This window comes from Chiloscyllium punctatum, chromosome 50 (genome assembly GCF_047496795.1).
Source record: "Chiloscyllium punctatum isolate Juve2018m chromosome 50, sChiPun1.3, whole genome shotgun sequence".
NCBI lineage: Eukaryota > Metazoa > Chordata > Chondrichthyes > Orectolobiformes > Hemiscylliidae > Chiloscyllium > Chiloscyllium punctatum.
Window position 1 is genome coordinate 14,758,973 of NC_092788.1, and position 19,973 is coordinate 14,778,945.

General features: G+C 51.0%; 1 long non-coding RNA gene across 1 annotated transcript in view; it reads left to right on the forward strand.

Annotated features, from left to right (window-relative positions):
* Positions 1–17,175, forward strand: part of LOC140470059 (uncharacterized) — a 28,316-nt gene extending 11,141 nt beyond the window's left edge. The window contains exons 2-3 of the long non-coding RNA XR_011956325.1: positions 15,624–15,758; positions 17,106–17,175. This is a non-coding gene — a long non-coding RNA (uncharacterized lncRNA). The remainder of the gene's footprint in view (positions 1–15,623; positions 15,759–17,105) is intronic.
* Positions 17,176–19,973: the final 2,798 nt, after the last annotated feature.

The window sequence follows — 19,973 nt, forward strand, 5'->3', positions numbered from 1 at the left end:
GTGTCCCCCCCCCTCGCTGCGTGTGAGCGTGTCCCCTCCCTCGCTGCGTGTGAGCGTGTCCCCCCCTCGCTGCGTGTGAGCGTGTCCCCCCCTCGCTGCGTGTGAGCGTGTCCCCCCCTCGCTGCGTGTGAGCGTGTCCCCCCCTCGCTGCGTGTGAGCGTGTCCCCCCCTCGCTGCGTGTGAGCGTGTGTCCCCCCTCGCTGCGTGTGAGCGTGTGTCCCCCCTCGCTGCGTGTGAGCGTGTGTCCCCCCTCGCTGCGTGTGAGCGTGTCCCCCCCTCGCTGCGTGTGAGCGTGTCCCCCCCTCGCTGCGTGTGAGCGTGTCCCCCCCTCGCTGCGTGTGAGCGTGTCCCCCCCTCGCTGCGTGTGAGCGTGTGTCCCCCCTCGCTGCGTGTGAGCGTGTGTCCCCCCTCGCTGCGTGTGAGCGTGTGTCCCCCCTCGCTGCGTGTGAGCGTGTCCCCCCCTCGCTGCGTGTGAGCGTGTCCCCCCCTCGCTGCGTGTGAGCGTGTGTCCCCCCTCGCTGCGTGTGAGCGTGTCCCCCCCCTCGCTGCGTGTGAGCGTGTCCCCCCCCTCGCTGCGTGTGAGCGTGTCCCCCCCTCGCTGCGTGTGAGCGTGTCCCCCCCCTCGCTGCGTGTGAGCGTGTCCCCCCCCTCGCTGCGTGTGAGCGTGTCCCCCCCCCTCGCTGCGTGTGAGCGTGTCCCCCCCCTCGCTGCGTGTCTCAGCAAGCCTCTCACTCGCTGTGGATGTGTGTGTGTGTGTGTGTGTGTGTGTGCGTGGCCCTTCCTTCTTGTGTGTGTGTGTACGTGTCACACCGTCACAGTATATGTTTGTGTGTCGCCCCTTCACTGCGTGTCCCTCAGTCGCTGCTTGTGTGTGTGTTACTCCATCGCGTTGTGTGTATGTGTCTCTCTCTTGCTGTGTGTGTGCATGTCTCACCCTCGCTCTGTGTGTGTGTGTGTGTGTGTGTGTGTGTGTGTGTGTGCGTGTCCCTCCCTCGTTTTGTGCACGTGTCCCCCTCGTGCTGGGAGAATGTGTCTCCCTCTTGATGTGTATGAGAGTGTCACTCCCTCACTGTGTGTCCCTCCCTCGCTGTGTGTCTGCGTGTATCCCCTTAACTGTGTGTATGTGTGCGTGTCCCTATCTCGCTCTGTGTGTGTATGTCCCTCTTGTGTGTGCACGTGTCACTCCCTCGCTCTGTGTGTGTGTCCCTCCCTCACTGTGTGAGTGCATATACCCCCTTGCTGTGTGTGCATGTGTTCCTCCCTCTCCCTGTGTGTGCGTGCATCTCGTCAATTTCTGTGCACATGCCCTGCCCCTCGCCGTGTGTGCGTGCTTGTCCCTCCCCCATGCTATGTGTGTGCATGTCCTTCCCTTCCTTGCTCTGTGTTTGTGTGTGTGTGTGTGTGTGTTCCTCCCTTGCTGTGTGTGTGTCCCTCCCTCTCTTTGTGTGTGTGCATCCCTCCCTCGCTGTGTGTGTGCATCCCTCCCTCGCTGTGTGTGTGCATCCCTCCCTCGCTGTGTGTGTGCGTCCCTCTGTCGCTGTGTGCGCATATCCCTCCCTCGCTGTGCGTGTGCATGTCCCTCCCTTGCTGTGTGTCTCAGCAAGTCCCTCGCTTGCTGTGTGTGTGTGTGTGTGAGCGTGCGCGTCTCTTGCTTGCTCTGGGTGTGTGTGTGTGTCCCTCTCTCGCTGTGTGTGTGTGTGTGCATTTCTTGCTTGCTGTGTGTGTGTTTCCCTTCCTCTATTGTGTACGTGTCACACTCTCACATTATGTGTTTGTGTGTCCCCCCCCTTCGCTGCGTGTTTCTCACTTGCTGTGTGTGTACGTGTCCCTCCCTCACTCTGTGTGTGAAAGTGTGTCTCCCTCCCTTGCTGTGAATGTGTGTCCCCCTCCTCGCTGTGTGTGTGCGTGTGTGTGTGTGTGTGTGTGTCCCACCTCACTGTGAGTGTGCGCGCGCATCCCTCCCTTACTATGTATGTGCGTGTCCCTCCCTCGCTGTGTATGTGTGGGTTTCCCCTCCTTGCTCTGTGTTTGTGTGTGTGTGTGTGTGTGTGTGTGTGTGTCCCTCTTGGTGTGCATGGCCCTCCCTCGCTGTGTGTGCATGTCCCTCACTGGCTGTGTGTGCGTGTCCTCCTCTCGCTGTGTGTGTGTCTGTGTTTGTGTGCTTTCTCATGCATGTGTCGCTCCCTCGCTGTGTGTGTGTGCTTGTGTATCCCTCCCTTGCTCTGTGTATGCGTGTGTCCCTCCTTTGCTATGTGTGTGTGTGTGTGGTCCCACCCTCACTGTCTGTATGTGTGCGTGTCCCTCCCTCTCTGTGTATGTGTGAATTTCCCCCCCTTGCTCTGTGTGTGTGTGTCCCTCTTGCTGTGCATGTGTGTGCGTGGCCCTCCCTCGCTGTGTGTGTCTCTCCCTCGCTCTCTGTGTGTGTGGGCCCACCCTCGCTGTCTGTGTGTGTGCGTGTCCCTCCCTTGCCGTGTATTTGTGTGTCCCTCTCTCGCTGTGTGCCTGTATTTGTCTGCTTGCGCATGCGCGTGTCCCTCCCTCGCTATGTTTATATGTGTGTGCCTTGCTGTGTATGTGACAGTTCCCCCCCTTATGTCTCTGTGTGTGTGTGTCCCTCTTCCTGTGTGTGTATGAGTGCATGTCCCCCCTTGCTGTGTGTGCGTGTCCTTCTCTCCCTTGCTCTGTGTGTGTGTGCACGTGTCCCCCCTTGCTGTGAGTATGTGTCCCTCTTGATGTGTATGTGAGTGTCACTCCCTCACTGTGTGTATGTATGTGCCTCCCTCACTGTGTGTGCGTGTCCCTCTTGCTATGGGTGTGTGTGCGTGGCCCTCCCTCGCTGTGTGTGCATCTGTCACCCCCTCACTATGTGTATGTGTGCGTGTCTCTCCCTCGCTCTGTGTGTGTGTGTGTGTGTGTCTCTGCCTCTCTGTGTGTCTGCGAGTATCCCCTTAACTGTGTGTATATGTGCGTGTCCCTCCCTCGCTGTGTGTGTGTGAGACCCTCTTGCTGTGTGTGCATGTCACTCCCTCGCTGTGTGTGTGTGTGTGTCCCTGCCTTGCTCTTTGTGTATATCCCCCTAACAGCAAGTGCGCATCTCCCCTTGCTGTGTGAGGGCATGTCCCACCTCGCTGTGTGCGCGTGTGTCTCTCCCTTGCTGTGTTTGTGTGTGTCCCCTCTCCCTGTGTGTGAGTGCCCCCTCTCAATTTCTGTGCACATGCCCTCCCCATCGCCGTGTGTGTGCTTGTTCATCCTTCCCTGTGTGTGTATCCCTCCTTCCGTGTGTGTGTGTCTGTCTGTTTTCCTCCCTCACTCTGTGTGTATGTACGTTTCACTCTCTCGCTGTTTGCGTGTCTCCCGCTCGCTGTGTGTGTGTGTGTGTCCCACCCTCGCTGTGTGTGTGTGTCCCTCCCTCGCTGTGCGTGTGCGTGTTCCTCCCTCTCTGCGTGTCTCACCTTGCTGTGTGTGTCCCTCGCTCGCTGTGTGTGTGTCTCGCTTGCTGTGTGTGTGTGTTTGTGTGTGTGTCCCTTCTTCATTGTGTGTATGTGTGTGTGTATGTGTCACACCCTCACAGTATGTGTTTGTGTGTGTCCCCCTACGTGTGTGTGTGTGTGTGTGTGTGTGTGTGTGTGTGTGTGTGTGTATGTGCGCTGTGAGAGTGCATATCCCCCCTCGCTGCGTGCGCGTGTCCCTTCCTTGCAGTGTATGTGCGTGTCTCTCCCTCGCTGTGTGTCTGCGTGTATTCCCTTCAACGTAAGAGTGTGTGTTTGTCCCTTCCTCACTGTGTGTGCGCGTCTCTCCCTTGCTCTGTGTGTGTGTGTGTGTATGTGTGCGTGTCCCTCCTTCACTTTGCGTGTATGTGTGTCCCTGTCCCTCGCAGTGTGTGTCTCCCTCCCTCACAGTGTGTCTGCGAGTATCCCCCTTACTGTGTGTGTTTGTGTATCCCTCCTTTGCTTTGCGTGTGTGTATCCCTGTCCCTCGCTGTGTGTGTCCCTCCCTCGCCGTGTGTCTGTGAGTATATCCCTCGCTGTGTGTGTGTGTCCCCCTCCCTCACTGTGTGTCTGCGGGTAACCCCCATCACTGTGTGTGTTTGCGTGTCGCTCCCTCGCTGCGTGTATCCCACGCTCGCTGTGTGTGCACGTGTCCTTCCCTTGCTCTGTATTTGTGTGTGTGTGTGTGTATCTGTTCATGTTCCTCCCTCGCTTTGCATGTGTGTTTCCGTCCCGTGTGTGTGCGCGCGCGCGTGTGCATGTCCCTCCCTTGCTCTATGTGTGTGTGTGTATCCCTCCCTCACTTTGCGTGTGTATCCATCCCTTGTGTGCGTGTGTGCATGTCCCTCCCTTGCTCTGTGTTTCTGTGTAAATATGTCTGCGTGACCCTCACTCGCTTTGTGTGTCAATGTGTCCGTCCCTTGTGTGTGAGTGCGTGTCCCACCCTTGCCGTGTCTGTGTGTGTCCCCTCTCACTGTGTGTGTGCCCCCTCTCAATTTCTGTGTACATGCCCTCCCCCTTGACATGTGTGTGTCCCTCCCTCGCTGTGTGTCTGTGGGTAACCCCCTCACTGAGTGTTTGTATGTCGCTCCCTCGCTGTGTGTTTGTGTCCCTCTCTCGCTGTGTGTGCATGCGTCCGTGCCTTGCTCTGTGTTTATGTGTGTGTATCTGTGCGTGTCCCTCTCTCGCTTTGCGTGTGTCCGTCCCTTGTGTGTGTGTGTGTGTGTGTGCATGTCCCTCCCTTGCTCTGTGTTTGTGTGTGTATGTATGTGTGCGTGTCACTCCTTCACTTTGCGTGTGTGTGTCCATCCCTTGTGTGTGTGTTAGTGTGTGACCAGCTTGCTGTGTGTGCATGTCCCACCCTTGCCGTGTCTGTGTGTGTCCTCTCTCGCTGTGTGTGTGTGTGCCCCCTCTCAATTTCTGTACACATACCCTTTCCTCGACGTGTGTGTGCGTGTCCCTCCCTCACCATAAGAGTGTGTGTTTGTCCCTCTGTCGCTGTGTGTGCGTGTCTCTTCCTTGCTCTGTGTTTGTGTGTGTGTGTATGTGCGCATGTCCCTCCTTCGCTTTGCGTTTGTGTGTGTGTGTGTGTGCCCCTGTCCCTCGCTGTGTGTGTGTCCCTCCCTCACTGTGTATGTGTGTAACCCCCTCACTGTGTGCATGTGTGGGTGTCCCTCCCTCGCTGTGTGCACGTGTCCCTCCATCGCTGTGTGTGTGTGCACGTGTGTGTCCCTCCCTCGCTGTGTGTGTGTGCATGTCACCCCTCGCTGTGTCTGCCTGTGTGGCCCTTCCTTCGCTCTGTGTGTGTGTGTGTGTGTGTGTGTGTGCGCGCGTGTGTGCATGTCCCTCCCTTGCTCTGTGTGTGTGTATGTGTGCATGTCACTCCCTTGCTTTGCGTGTGTGTCCATCCCTTGTGTGTGTTCGTGTGCATGTCCCTCCCTTGCTCTGTGTTTCTCTGTGTGTATGTATGTGTGCGTGACCCTCCCTTGCTTTGTGTGTCCGTGTGTCCGTCCCTTGTGTATGTGCGAGTGTCTCACCCTTGCCGTGTCTGTGTGTGTCCCCCTCACTGTGTGTGTGTGCCCCCTCTCAATTTCTGTGCACATGCCCTCCCCTTTGACATGTGTGTGTCCCTTCCTTCGCTGTATGTGTGTTTGTATGTTCCTCCCTCGCTGTGTGTGTGCACACGTCCATTCCTTGCTCTGTGTTTGTGCGTGTGTGTCCGTCCCTTGTGTGTGTGTGTGCATGTCCCTCCCTTGCTCTGTGTTTGTCTGTGTATGTATGTGTGCGTGTCACTCCCTCGCTTTGCGTGTGTGTGACCGGCCCTTTTTTGTGTGTGGTGTGTGTGTGTGTGTGTGTGTGAGACCAGCTTGCTGTGTGCATGTGTCCCACCCTTGCCGTGTCTGTGTGTGTCCCCTCTCGCTGTGTGTCTGTGTGTATCCCCCTCACTGTGTGCATGTGCGTGTCCCTCCCTCGCTGTGTGTGCGTGTCCCTCCCTCGCTGTGTGTGCGTGTCCCCCTTGACATGTGTGTGCGCGTCTCTCCCTTGCTTTGTGTTTGTGTGTGTGTGTGTCTGTGTAGATGTATTTGTGCATGTTCCTCCCTCGCTTTGCATGTGTGTGCCCCCTCTCGCTGTGTGTGTGTGTGTGCCCCCTCTCAATTTCTGTGCACATTGCCCTCCCACTCGACATGTGTGTGTTTGTCCCTCCCTCGCTGTGTATGTGCGTGTCCCTCCCTCACTGTGTGTCTGCGTGTATTCCCCTCACCGTAAGTGCGTGTGTTTGTTCCTTCCTCGCTGTGTGTGCTTCTCTCCCTTGCTCTGTGTGTGTGTGTGTGTGTGTGTGTCCCTCCTTCGCTTTGCGTGTGTGTGTCCCCTTCCCTCGCTGTGTGTGTCCCTCCCTTACCGTGTGTCTGTGTGTATCCCCCTCACTGTGTTTATGTGCGTGTCCCTCCATCGCTGTGTGTGTGTGTGCGTGTCGCTCCTTTACTGTGTGTGTGTGTGCGTGTCGCTCCCTTGCTGTGTGTGTGTGTGCGTGTCGCTCCCTTGCTGTGTGTGTGTGTGCGTGTCGCTCCTTTGCTATGTGTGTGTGTGTGCGTGTCGCTCCCTTGCTGTGTGTCTGTGTGCGTCGCTCTCTTGCTGTGTGTGTGTGTGTGTGTGTGCGTGTCGCTCCCTTGCAGTCTGTGTGTGCGTGTCGCTCCCTTGCGGTGTGTGTGTGTGCGTGTCGCTCCCTTGCGGTGTGTGTGTGCGTGTCGCTCCCTTGCGGTGTGTGTGTGCATGTCGCTCCCTTGCAGTGTGTGTGCATGTCGCTCCCTTGCTTTGTGTTTGTGTGTGTGTGTGTGTATTTGTGCCTGTCCCTCCCTCCCTTTGCATGTGTGTGCCCCCTCTCAATTTGTGTGCACATGCCCACCCCCTTGCGGTGTGTGTGCTTGTTCCTCCTTCGCTGTGTGCCTCCCTTGCTGTGTGTGTGTGTGCGTGTCGCTCCCTTGCAGTGTGTGTGCATGTCGCTCCCTTGCAGTGTGTGTGCATGTCGCTCCCTTGCAGTGTGTGTGCATGTCGCTCCCTTGCAGTGTGTGTGCGTGTCGCTCCCTTGCGGTGTGTGTGTGTGCATGTCGCTCCCTTGCAGTGTGTGTGCATGTCGCTCCCTTGCTTTGTGTTTGTGTGTGTGTGTGTGTATTTGTGCCTGTCCCTCCCTCGCTTTGCATGTGTGTGCCCCCTCTCAATTTGTGTGCACATGCCCACCCCCTTGCAGTGTGTGTGCTTGTCCCTCCTTCGCTGTGTGCCTCCCTTGCTGTGTGTGTGTGTGCGTGTCGCTCCCTTGCAGTGTGTGTGCATGTCGCTCCCTTGCAGTGTGTGTGCATGTCGCTCCCTTGCAGTGTGTGTGCATGTCGCTCCCTTGCAGTGTGTGTGCGTGTCGCTCCCTTGCGGTGTGTGTGTGTGCATGTCGCTCCCTTGCAGTGTGTGTGCATGTCGCTCCCTTGCTTTGTGTTTGTGTGTGTGTGTGTGTATTTGTGCCTGTCCCTCCCTCGCTTTGCATGTGTGTGCCCCCTCTCAATTTGTGTGCACATGCCCACCCCCTTGCAGTGTGTGTGCTTGTCCCTCCTTCGCTGTGTGCCTCCCTTGCTGTGTGTGTGTGTGTGTGTCGCTCCCTTGCAGTGTGTGTGCATGTCGCTCCCTTGCAGTGTGTGTGCATGTCGCTCCCTTGCAGTGTGTGTGCATGTCGCTCCCTTGCAGTGTGTGTGCGTGTCGCTCCCTTGCAGTGTGTGTGCGTGTCGTTCCCTTGCAGTGTGTGTGCGTGTTGCTCCCTTGCTGTGTGTGTGTGTGTGCGTGTCGCTCCCTTGCTGTGTGTGTGTGTGTGTGTGTCGCTCGCTTGCTGTGTGTGTGTGTGCGTGTCGCTCCCTTGCTGTGTGTGTGTGTGTGCGTGTCCCTCCCTTGCTGTGTGTGTGTGTGTGTGTGCGTGTCGCTCCCTTGCTGAGTGTGTGCGTGCGTGTCCCTCCCTGGCTGTGTGTGTGTGTGTGTGTGTGTGTGTGTGTGTGCGTGTCCCTCCCTTGCTGTGTGTGTGTGTGCGTGTCCCTCCCTTGCTGTGTGTGTGTGTGTGCGTGTCGCTCCCTTGCTCTGTGTGTGTGTGCGTGTCGCTCCCTTGCTCTGTGTGTGTGTGCGTGTCGCTCCCTTGCTCTGTGTGTGTGTGCGTGTCGCTCCCTTGCTGTGTGTGTGTGCGTGTGTCGCTCCCTTGCTGTGTGTGTGTGTGTGTGTCCCTCCCTTGCTGTGTGTGTGTGTGCGTGTCCCTCCCTTGCTGTGTGTGTGTGTGTGTGTGTGTGTGCGTGTCGCTCCCTTGCTGTGTGTGTGTGCGTGTCGCTCCCTTGCTGTGTGTGTGTGTGTGCGTGTAGCTCCCTTGCTGTGTGTGTGTGTGCGTATCGCTCCCTTGCAGTGTGTGTGCGTGTCGCTCCCTTGCAGTGTGTGTGTGCGTGTCGCTCCCTCGTAGTGTGTGTGTGTGCGTGTCGCTCCCTCGCAGTGTGTGTGTGTGCGTGTCGCTCCCTCGCAGTGTGTGTGTGTGCGTGTCGCTCCCTCGCAGTGTGTGTGTGTGCGTGTCGCTCCCTCGCAGTGTGTGTGTGTGCGTGTCGCTCCCTCGCAGTGTGTGTGTGTGCGTGTCGCTCCCTCGCAGTGTGTGTGTGTGTGCGTGTCGCTCCCTCGCAGTGTGTGTGTGTGCGTGTCGCTCCCTCACAGTGTGTGTGTGTGTGCATGTCGCTCCCTCGCAGTGTGTGTGTGTGTGCGTGTCGCTCCCTCGCAGTGTGTGTGTGCGTGTTGCTCCCTCGCAGTGTGTGTGTGCGTGTCGCTCCCTCGCAGTGTGTGTGTGTGCGTGTCGCTCCCTCGCAGTGTGTGTGTGTGCGTGTCGCTCCCTCGCAGTGTGTGTGTGTGCGTGTCGCTCCCTCGCAGTGTGTGTGTGTGCGTGTCGCTCCCTCGCAGTGTGTGTGTGTGCGTGTCGCTCCCTCGCAGTGTGTGTCTGTGCGTGTCGCTCCCTCGCAGTGTGTGTGTGTGCGTGTCGCTCCCTCGCAGTGTGTGTGTGTGTGCGTGTCGCTCCCTCGCAGTGTGTGTGTGCGTGTCGCTCCCTCGCAGTGTGTGTGTGCGTGTCGCTCCCTCGCAGTGTGTGTGTGTGCGTGTCGCTCCCTCGCAGTGTGTGTGTGTGCGTGTCGCTCCCTCGCAGTGTGTGTGTGTGCGTGTCGCTCCCTCGCAGTGTGTGTGTGTGCGTGTCGCTCCCTCGCAGTGTGTGTGTGTGCGTGTCGCTCCCTCGCAGTGTGTGTGTGTGCGTGTCGCTCCCTCGCAGTGTGTGTGTGTGCGTGTCGCTCCCTCGCAGTGTGTGTGTGCGTGTCGCTCCCTCGCAGTGTGTGTGTGTGCGTGTCGCTCCCTCGCTGTGTATGTGTGTGCGTGTCCCTCCCTCGCTGTGTGTGTGTGTGCGTGTCCCTCCCTCGCTGTGTGTGTGTGTGCGTGTCCCTCCCTCGCTGTGTGTGTTTGCGTGTCGCTCCCTTGCTCTGTGTGTGTGTGTGTGTGTGTGTGTGTGTGTCTCCAATATTTGCACCATCAGTGGATTGGCCATCATAAATTGACTGTGGTATTCAGGAATGTGTGGTTTAAGTCAGTTCACCACGAGAAATGCAGGATTTAATGTATAGGTAGAGGGATGGGTCTGGGTAGGAAGCTCTTCAGAGGTTTGGAATGGACTGGTTGGGCCGAATGGCCTGGTTGCACACGATGGCGATTCTATTGAGGTTATTGTCCAGCCCTGTCAACCATCCCCGTCTGTTACACCTGGCCTTATCCCCAATATTCTCCTTAACACTGTAATCTCCTCCAGACTCTAAAACACTCCTTGCCTATGTAACCTTCTCCAGTCCTTGCAAAGATCGATATGACTGTCACCTCTTCCTGCTTTTAGAACCCTCCCTATAACTATTACCATTTGGTACAGCACTCCCAATCATTGTTCCCTCTTGAAACTCCCATAAACATTTGTATCTCTGAAAACTCATGTGGACTGTCTCAACAACGTACTGAGACCTGCTGTATTTCAGTGAAGTAATTAAGTCTTGGCAGCACTCACTGTTATAACCTCCCTCCAGCTTGACAGCACCGAGGATCTGTAGAAGGTCTTTTCAACCCGACAGCCATCTCTGTGTCTGTAATCTCCTCCACTCCCCATAATACATTCTCTCTGAGCTCCTCTGTCGTCCACTAAACACTCCCTAACACTGTCTGTATCAGTGTAACCTTCTCCAAAAACACAACCTTCCCTATCTGTGTAAATCCCTACACCAGTCCCTATCCCTCTAAGCTCCGTCTAACAATACAACCCTCCATGTCTGTGTATTCACCCTCAGTCCCTACTCGCCTCCCTATCTGTGTAACCTTCTCCATGCATTTTTGCTTCAGTCTCTTCAACTGTCCCTGTCAGTGTAACCTCTTCCAGACGTGAAAACTCTCCTCTTTTTGACTTACTCAGACCACATACCCCTCACTATCTATAACCTACTCCTGTCTGAGAAACCTACCTCTGCAAATTGCTCCAACTCTTCAACTCTCCACAACCTCCTGCAGCTCTTTCATCCCTCCCTATCTACCAAATCTCTTCCAGTTCCTGAACGCCAACAGTCTGTGGAGACCCGACCCCCATCCCTATCAGTGTAATCCTCTCAGGTCTCTGCAGTAATCCTGATCTGTCGAACTCACTCCATTCCTGTTCCTCTCCCAATCCAGTCCCTACAAAACCCACTATCTATTTAACACCCTCCTGTCACTATCACCCCCATGTCAATGTAAGCTCCTCCTGTGTCTCCACCATCTACCCATCTCCATAACCTTGTCCAGCTCTTATACCACTATCTGTTTAAACGTCACCTTCCTCTGCAACTTCCTCCTGTTTGTGCTATGCTCCCTTATCTGTGAAACTGTCTCCAACCAAAATTGCAATCCCAATCTCTGAAACGAAATCCAGATTCCTCAACCTCCATAACCCCCAGAACCTAAGCCTTCCTATATCTATAACCATCTCCAGTCACGACTCCCCTGTATATCTCAGTTTGTTCTTCCAGTCGATACAAATCTCTTTATCTCTGTAATCTGCTCAGCTCCCTAAAACAGTCCCTGTCTGTGATCCAGCCCTGGCCTACAAACATCCTTTTCCCTGTAAACTTCTCCATCCCTCCCAACATTCCCAACTCCATGAACCTGTCAGACCTACAGCTCTCCACATTTCTGTAACCTCCTGTGGGTCTATGGTCCTCCCTCCCTGTGAAACCACCTCCAGTCCCCACGTGCCTCCCAATCTGGGTCCTCTGCTCCAGATCAGACCATTGCTGTCTCTGTAAACACCTCCCCTCCTGACAACTCATCCCATTTGTGTAACCTCGTTCAGACCCCATACTCTCCAGCTTCCTGAATCCTCTTCCTGCATTGCAACCAAAACCACATGTTTATGTAATATCCACCAGTGCTTACACCCTCCCCAAATCAGTAACCACTTGCAGTCCTAACAAAACACCGAAACAGTGAAACCTCTCATTTCCCTACAATCCTCCCTCCCTCCGTCCCTCCTCAAATGCCTTCATCACCATGAAACCTCACAATTACTGAAACCTCCTTTTGGCACTGCAACCCTCCTAATGTCTGCAAAATCCTCCTGTCCTGATATTCCTCCCTATCTCTGTAACCCCCACCACCCTCCAGTGCCCTTCTGGGGAACATGGCAGAGGAGAGAAGATTTGTAGCGTCTGGACCATATTACGGAAGTAGAATTCTGGTAATTACAGATTTGGTCTTATGTCGGTGGTGTGCAAATTATTGGCGAGGACTGTAAAGACAGGATTTATGACTACTTGGAAAACCCTAGTTAAATTAGAGACAGTCAGCATGACTATGAGGTGTAGGTCATGCCTCACAAACCTTATTGAATTCTTTGAGGATATGACAGAATATGTTGATGGTTCATTCAGAAAAGAAGGATGATTGGGATACAGGGAAATCTGTCTGTCTAGATAAAGGATTGGATGGCTCAGAGAAGACAGAGTGTGGCAGCAGATGGACAGTATTGAGCCTGGAGCTCAGTGACCAGTGGGGTTCTGTAACAATCAGCTCTGGGACTCTGCTCTTTGTGATTTTTGTAAATAACTTGGATGTGGATGTTGGAGAGTGGGTTAGTAAGTTTGCAAATCATGCGAAGGTTGGTGGAGTCGTGGGGAATGTGGAGGGCTGTTGTAGGTTGCAGTGCGACATTGACAGGACACAGAGCTGGGCTGGAAGTGGCAGATGGAGTCCAATCTGGAAAAGTGTGAAGTGATTCATTCTGGAAGGTAGAACTTGAATACAGAATACAGGGTGAAAGGCAGAATACTTGGCAGTGTGGAGGAACAGAGAGCTCATGGCGTCCATGCCCATAGATCCCTCAAGTTGCCACGCACGTTGGTAGGGTTGTTAAAAAGGCATATGTTGTGTTGGCTTTCCTTAGCAAGGGGATTGATTTTAAGAGCCGTGAGGTTTTACTGCATCTTTATAGCGACCTGTTGAGACCACACATGGAATATTGTGTTCAGTTCTGGTCCCATTTTTACAGCAAGGATGTGCAATTTTAGAGAGCGTACACAGGAGGTTTACCAGGATGCTGCCTGGAAAGGAGGGCATTTCTTATGGAGAATGTTTGAGGGAGCTAAGGCTTTTCTCATTGGAGTGAAGAAGGACTTGGTAGAGGTGAATAAGATGATAAGAGGCACAGAGTGAGTGAATCGTCAGAGACTTTTCCTCCTATGGCATAAATGGCTGTTACAAGGGGGTGTAATTTTAAGATGATTGGAGGAGAGATAAGAGGATAGAGAATGGTAGGTGGTTGGATGGACTGCCAATGGTGGTAGTAAAATTAGACACATTCGGGACATTTAATAGACTCTTGGACAGACACATGGATAGTAGTAAAATGAAGGGTATGTAGGTTAGTTTGATCTTATAACCGGATAAAAAGTTGTCATAGCATCATGGCCGAAGGGTCTTGTGCTGCACTGTTCTGTGTTCTACTTTCTGTGTGGTAAACTGGGTAATAAGCTCAGATCAGTGTAAAAGGACATGGCATTCAGGAGGAGCTAGTCAACTGGATACAAAAGTTACTTGATGGTAGGAGACAGAGGGTGATGGGAGACCTGTTTTTCTGACTGGAGGTATATGACCAGTGGTGGAGTGGGTCCACTGTTGCTTGTCATTTGGATAAATGGTTTGGATGGGAATATTGGTTTCCTGGTAAGTAAGCTTCTTGGGTGTCACTGACATTGGTGGTAAAGTGGTTAGTGGAGAAGATTATATGATACAACAAGATTAACAGTACTGCTGGGATAGTGAGCTGAAGAATAGCAGATAAAGTTTAATTAGATAAAGGTGAAGTGTTCCATTTTGGTGGAATCAACCAGGGTGGGACTTGTACAGTTCATGTTCGGGCCCTGGTTAGTGTTGTCAGTCAGTGACCCAGGGAGACAGGCTGGTGAAGCAGGAGTTTGGGATGGTTATCTGCATTAGGAGAGCATTGAGAGTAGGAAAGACATTGGTGAGGCTATCATAAAAACATTGTTGTTCAGTAGGAAGAACTCACCTGGTTCACTTTCCTCATTTAGTGAAGGACATCTGACATTCTGACCTGGTCTGGTCGACATGTGACTCCAGATCCACAGCAATGTGGCTGACTTTGAGCTGCCCTCTGGATAATTAGCAGTGGGGTCAAAGAATGTTGTTCCAGGCAGTGACACCCACATCCCATGAATGAACAAATAAAAATACATATGTCCCTCCCTAACTCTGCAAACCCCTCCAGCTGCAGCAATCCGTACTGGCTTTGTAACACTGTTCAGGTCCTGACCACTCTCTGTAACACTCTCATCACCTCCAGCGCTTTCACCTCTCCCTGTTCCTATTGTGTCATTAATCCCTGACAATGATTCCCCTTCCCACAACCCTCCTCCTGCGAGCAGACCCTTTGCAATCTATTTAACATTTACTCCTAAAACACTCTCTCACTTCAGGATTTAAGTATTTTGTGGTGATCTTCTCAGCCTCATAATCTAGTATGATCCCTTTTGTCCTGAGTGAGGGACCAGTGGGGATTTCTTGCTGAGGTTTTCACTGTTTCAATGTAATGTCCTTTTGTTGAGTGTTTTACACTGTTCCTTTAAATGTTTTCCACTGTCCATTTACAGACACATATTTCAGTCTGTTTAGCCTGTTCACCTTGGTCAGTTCTCTCAAACTCATGTAATTGACTATTTTTGTTTCTAGTTGTAGCTTGTCCTTTCTGTGATTCACTTTAAAACTTTATATTTCTTTAAACTGCACTTTCTCACAATTTCCCAGGGGATCTCTCCAGGTGACATTACTCATTCACTAAGTTACATCACACAACAGTCGCTCGGAAATAGTTACGTCCCTAGTCAGTTGCACAATGTGTTATTCAAAGAAACACTGAAAAATAATTTTCTGAACTCCTCTTCCAATATCACTCTTGTCAGTGTGAATGTCCTAGATTTTGGGAATATTGATGTTTCCCAAAGTTATCACAATGCTTTTATTAAAAATTCTAATTGATTCCTGTTTATTGCAGTGATGAACAATGAAATGCTGTTTCGTGGCTAAAACTGTTCTGCTGCTTGTGTCCTTTGCAAGTAGTAGCCAGAATTTACATTCAAACTTACTCTACTTCATGATCTGTGGCCAAATGCTTTCTCTGAAATGCCTTTGGTCTCCATTATTGTTCGTGTTACCCATTTTGCCTGAGTTTCCACAAGGTTGTGAACCATCGAATATTTATGCTCCACCTTTTGTTCGCCCTGTAACCATGTCTCATTGCTGTCTAAATCTCTTTTATCTCTGTGTCACAAATCCATCTACCTTATTGCAGAGACTTTGTCCATTCCAAACAAATCATAATTTACTCTTTCTCACAATTTCCTGTCACAACCCGATTCACTGATGTACAGTTTTAACTAAACTTTCCTGTTCCTTTCTGCTTGTCTTCAGTCACATTCCCATGCTGTTCCGATGCTTCACCTTTTCTCTTTGGATTTGGAAAGCTCCTTTCACCTGGACCCTGTCCCTGCATCACCTCTGTCAGTTTACAGCCCTGTCCATAAACCTACCGACATGATGGTGTGATTCAAACATGTCTCCCGTGAACATTAGCTGAGGTTTTGGATACATGCTCTAGCAATAATGCCACTAGACCATCACTTCACCTGCTCACTGGTTGCTCATTCCTGACCAGTTATACCATCATGAAGCAGAACCCCTTCTTCCTACACAATTGTTTGATTCTAAAACCTCCTGACATGATTGTTTGAGCCTGATTCCTTCCAGCACTCTGTTGATATCACTCAGTATCTCCCCATATGGTATCCCTCACTGTATGCGGTAATTGCTGCCTCTGTCAATGCCCCTCGCTCTTATAGCCACTCCAGATCCTGATTCAACAGAATTCTCCACCCCAGAGAGATGCAGCAGCACAGGCCAAGGACGGAATCTGGGATTTTACAGATCTCTGTTTTACTCAGGACCATTCACCATGTGTAACTCTCACAACATCAGTATAAATTCCCATTCTGTCTATTTGTCTGTCTCCTATAGGTGCTCAGGAAGGTCCTGACTCAATAGACTTCACAGCTGCTGGGTGTCTCGTCCATCACCACATTGAAGATGGTTGGTCAGCCAGAGAGACAAAGGGCAGGGAGATCTGGAGCCTTCAATAAATCCTGCAGTGAGGTAAGATCACTCAGTGCACAGAGCAGAGAGCAATGAGAGGGCTCCATATATCGGCTAACAAGACATGACATAGATCCAGTGCTGGAGGGGGAGCAGAGTACAGACACACCTCAGCCTCAATCACCACCCCTGCTGTAAGTTTTGTTGTACAGAGACCGCATCGGTGTGTCACAGTTATCAATCCAGGCCTATGCTGTCTTAGTGAGCATCAGTACAACATAAGGGAAAGCAGGCTTCCCAAGAGAGGGTGGGAATGCTGCCTGGGATCTCTCTGTTCGGTATTTCCCTCTCCAACACTATCTATGGCATGTCGCATAGACCGACGTCTTCAATAATTTTTAACTCCTGTAACAGTTCCTGTCCCTGTAACCTCCTCCCTTCTCTATAGTCCCTCCACATATTTGAAATGTATTGCATTCCAGACTATCATCCCGATCACTTTAAGTTGCTTCAGTGTCTACAGTGTGCCTTATCTCTGTAGTCTCCTCCTCCAATGACAGAGTCATGCAGCACAGAAACAGAACCTTTACTTTGATCCAACAAGTCGATGCTGAAGATGGTTCCTGAACGGGTCACGTTTCCCTGCAATTGGCTCATATCCCTTCAAGCCTTCTCCTCTCCATGTATCTAACTAAAATGTCTTTTCCATGCTGTCATTGTGCTTCTCACCATCACTTCCCCTGGCAACTTATTCAATATGTGCACCATGCTCTCTGTGAAAAATGTCCTTCTCTGATCCCTTTTAAGTCTTCCCTCTCCCACCTCATATTTCTGCCCTCTAGGTATGGACTCCCCTACCCTAGGGTAGAGACCTTCACTATTCACGTTACCTGTACCCCTCATGGTTTATAAAGCTTTATAAGGTCACCCCTCAGCCTCCTATGCCAAATGGAAATATGCAGGACAATGATATAAATATTTTTGCTCATGTCCCTGCCACTACTTTGCTACAATGTTCTGGGATACAGTTGTTCAGGACCTTAGGGCTTTTTCTACATTTGAGTTCTTAGACATCCAACACCACCTCTCCTGTAATGGGGACTCTTTACAAGACATCACTGTTTCTTTCCCTTTGTTTCCTAGTCTTTGTCCACAGTATGTTCTGACATGAAATGTTCATTTAGTGTCTTTCCCATCTCTTGTGGTTCCTCACCTGAGGGGCCTTATTGTCTCTCTCGTTGCTTTTTTGTACTTGTATGCTGTAGAATTTCCTTACATTCTCCTTAACTTTATCTGCCAAGGCTATCTCATTCCCACTGTTGTGCATCCCAGGTTATCCACCTTATCCGTGTAAGTCAAACCCTCCAGTATCAATAACATCTTCGTCAATCTTTGCTCCGTGTACAGTTTTAGAAAATGCTTCCTAAATCGGGATGATCAGAATTCTCCACAGTACTCCAACTGGGGACCCAGCAATGTCTAATACAGCCATATCAGGATGGACCAACTCAGGTATTCAATGCTCTGATCCATGATGGCAAGTGTGCCTCATCCGCTTTCACCACCCTGTCCATCCGTGACACCGCTTCCAAGGAACAATGTCACTGCACTCCTTGGTCTCACTGTCTGTTCGACAGCATTGAATAGGGCCCTACCATTAACAGTGTTAATTGTCCCTGTTTTGTCTTAACAAAATCCTTTAATTAAAATCCATCTTTCATTCCTTGATCCACTTGTCCAGTTGATCAAGAGCCTCTTCGATATCTGTCTTCACTCCCCACTGTAACACTTATTTAGCTTACTAACAATGATTCCTATATTCTCGTTCATGTAAATAATGTACATGTGGCCCCAGCACCAATCCTTATGGCACACCGCTGGTCAGAGCCTCCAGTCCACACAACAAACCTCTCCCACTACCCTCTGTCTCCTACTGTCAAGCCCATTTTGTGTCCGTTTGTCTCGGTCTCCCTGATCCCATGTGATCTAACCTTACTAACCAGTGCACCACGATAAACCCTGTCAAAGGCCTTGCTGAAGTCAGGATAGACAATGTCTACTGCTCTGTCTTCGTCTATCTTCTTAATCACATCTTCGACAAACTCAGTCAAGTTTGTGAGACACTACCTTGTATGCACAAAGCTGTGCTGATGATCCTGAATCAATCATTACCTTTCCAAATGCCTGTCACTCCTATCCCGCAGAATCGCTTCCAACAACATTCGCACAACTTACATCAAGCTAATTGGTCTTTAGGTCCCTGGCTTTCCCTGGCAGCCTTTCTTAAATACTGGCATAGCATTAGTCACTCTCCAGACTCCCAGCTCATTACCTGTTGCTGTCTTTGATAGAAATATCTCTCTAAGGTACCCCGCAATTTCTTCCCTAACTCCAGCCCACCACCCCCCCCACCCCACCCCCAATGTCATGGGCTCCACCTGATTAGTTCCGAGAGAGTTGTCTACTTTTTATGCGATTTAAAACCTTCAGCACCTCCTGTTCACCAATGGGGACTCTTGTGAAGACATCACTGTTTATTTCCCTGACTTCCCCGGAGTTTCTCCACAGTAAGTTCTGACATGATATTTATGTTCAAACTAATAGAAGTATGGTGATTTTGCCAAAGTGCTCCCCTACAAACACTTCAGCCCCTTTCCCTACTTTTGTTTCCTAAGGGGAGGTCAGGTTTGATCTCTTTCTGCAGTCAGGTCATTTCCATATTGACTGAGACAGATTTCTTGAACATACTGAATGAATTCCTCCCATTATGGCAGTCCCAGTCTGGGTATGGAAAGTTAAAATCTCCAACCATTAAAACCCTATTATTGTTAGATATCTGAGATCTCCTGATATATTTACTGCTCTATTTCCCGTTGACTATTGGGGGCCTGTAATACAGTCATATCAAAGTGATGACTCATTCTTTTTTCTCAGTTCCACTAAGAGAATTTCACTGGGCGATCCCCAGGCATATCCTCTCTAAGTGCTGCAGTGATTCTTTTTCACTAATCAAGAACTCCACTCTCCCTCCACTTCTGCTTCCTGTTCTGTCCTTCCTATAGCATCTGTTCCTGGAACCTTGAGCTGCCGGTCCTGTCCCTCCCTCAGCTGTTGTTCTGTAATACCTGTGATATTTCAGTCCCATGTTCCCATCCTATGCCATGCACTCATCTGCCTTATCTGTCAGGCCTTTTACATCAAAGGAAGTGCAGTTTAATTGATCGGTTTTCCCTCATTGCCTGCTCTGCTCTTGACTGCCTCATCGATTGAAGTAACTCTTTGAAATTGAGTCCCAACTTCAACCTTCAGACTGTAGCCTGAGAACATCCACATCACTGTGGTTAACACCCTCACCCTTCATGTCATCTGTAAACCTTCTGCTATCACATCGAACTCATTAATGTACATAATAAACAGCGATGGTTCCTGCACAGATCCCTGTGGTACATCCGCTGGTGAAAGGATTCTCATCACAGAAACAACCCTCCACCAGCTTTGGATCCAATTTGCCAACTTGCCTTGGATCCCAGTGGCTCTTCCCTTTTGGAACAGCCTTCCATGTGGGACCTTGTCAAAGGCCTTAATGAACTCCCTGGAACCCACATCATCTGCACTTCCCTCATCAACATTTTCAATCGCAATTTCAAAGAAAGCTCAGCTGAATTCAGCAGACAGGATCTTCCTTTACCAAATCCGTGCTGACTACCCCGAATTATTTCCTGCCTTTCCAGTTATTGATTCAAACTGTCCCTCATAATTGTTCCCAATAATTTCCCTCCCCCTGCTGTCAGACTATTTGCTCTGTAATTACCTGGCCTTTCCTTTGGGTCCAGTGACTACAACTGTCTTCGTTTTAACATTGTTATGGAAAAAAATATCAGACAGGCTGACAGATTAAGGTGTGAAACTGGAGCAGGGCCAGATGTGGGGCCATGAGGCAGGATCGAGCGAGGTCGATTGGGTGAATTAAAAATCATACAACACCAGGTTATAGTCCAACAGGTTTATTTTGAAGCACTAGATTTCGAAGCGCAGGTGGCCATCCTAAAAGATAAACTAAATGTGTTTGATATTGCATTCCATGACACTGCTATCCTTTTGCTATAAATTCTGTGCCTTATGATTGTGCTCCACAACCCCCTGATGAAGTAGCGCTCCGAAACCTAGTGCCTCAAGATAAACCTGCTGGGCTGTAAGCTGGTGTTGTGTGATTTTTAGTGTTGTACACTCCATTCCAACACCAGCTCCTCTACATTATGATTACCATCAATTGGG